We start from the raw sequence: 1,829 nt of genomic DNA, 5'->3' as shown, positions 1-1,829 counted from the left end.
ACATAATGTTTTCAGTCATATTTGCAATATTTCCTCGCTTTGACTGTCCTGAAGTGTTAGGGCTGGGTGGTAGTGTGGTGGACCCAAGGGCGGAGAGATACTCAGACAACAGCGTGAAGTGTTCTTAAGCGGGGGGTTTTAATAGAACAGGTAGGGATTCGGGAACAAACAAACACTGGGATCAAACGGTAAAACAAAGGTGGAGAAAACAAGCTCCGTAAACAAGGCACTCATTTAACAAGTGGAAAGATAATACAAACGGGAATCACTGGGACTGGCGATACTAACAGACAGACAGGGTACTCACAGACAACGGTGAGAATCTCAGACGAAGACAATGGGGGAACACACAGGCTATTTATACAAACAGGGGACAGAACACACAGGTGATATGAATGATGGTGATTCCAGGTAGATTGGGAGGCACTGACCCGTATAGCCAGAGGGGGGCGCCAGAGTCACCGGACAGAACCCTCAGGCGTGACACTGAAGAACAGTTCACCGATGCTAAAAATAGGAAGTTCAACATTATATCTTGTTTGTTCAACAACTTTTATTAGCAAAGCATTTCACAAGCACACGTTATTCTATTTACAAGCACACGTTACTCTATCTATATTCGAATTCTATTTCACAGGCATATTTGAGTGATATTATAATTAAACAGTATATAATCAGTAACCAGTCCATGTGATGTAGGTAAGTTGAATTCAGAAAACTACAGCCTCTCAGGTGAATACAGTACAAGCTGGAACTCATCTACTGTAGGCTACGTGGTGGTCATGTGGAGTTCAAACCTGAGTATCCCGTATGGAAGACAAAAGCGTCTACCATTAGGCCAAGAGGACATCCTCAAGTTCCAAGGCCGACAGTAGGGTTAACATGGCGACCTCATCACAAGAGTGTGATTCTAAATCACCTCCGCTACCGTCACACAGCATTTAGTTTTACATTACCTTCTATATCTTAGTCATTTAGCAGACGCTCTTATCTAATTAAACTAGTTAAGTACATTTGCCAAAAGAAAGTGAAGCAACTATTCATCACAATCATCTCAATGAAGACTTTCTATAAGAATAGGTGCTGGTAACAGTCACAGTGCTAGAGAAAGGCTCACACAAAACAGAACTAGGTTATTACATAGCTTTACATTTAAGATACATGTGTTTATAAAAGCACACACACACACACACACACACACACACACACACACACACACACACACACACACACACCACACACGCACACGCACACGCACGCGCACACACACACGCACACACACACACACACCACACACACACACACACACACACACACACACACACACACACACACTACACACACACACACAACCCTGGGGGAGATGAAACAGCAGTGTATGTGAAGGTCAGCAGTGTCTGCAGACAGGGTTTACGAGGCTCCATCGCCTCCAACTCTCCCTCTTCATCCTTTTATTTGTAAATGTTTCTCCCCTGTTTCTTCCCTCGTTTCCAATGCCTGTCAACGCCCCCCTCTCCCCCCCTCTCCCCCCCGCCCCCTCTACCCCCCCACCCCACCCCCACCACGCCCTTCCTCTCTCTCATTCTACTAAAGTGTGCAACACCCTCGCCTCATGCTGGAACTCTTCTCCTTTCAACTGCATGCCAGGTAAGGACACACCCCGCACACACACACACACACACACACAGACACACACACACACACGCACACACACACACCACACACACACACACACACACATGCACACACACACACACACACACACACACACACACACACACACACACACAAACACCCCACCCATACACACAGGGAAAAAAAAGACCTTC

The sequence above is a fragment of the Argentina silus genome, assembly GCF_951799395.1.
Source record: "Argentina silus genome assembly, chromosome: 9".
NCBI lineage: Eukaryota > Metazoa > Chordata > Actinopteri > Argentiniformes > Argentinidae > Argentina > Argentina silus.
Note: the sequence above shows the minus strand (reverse complement) of the source record.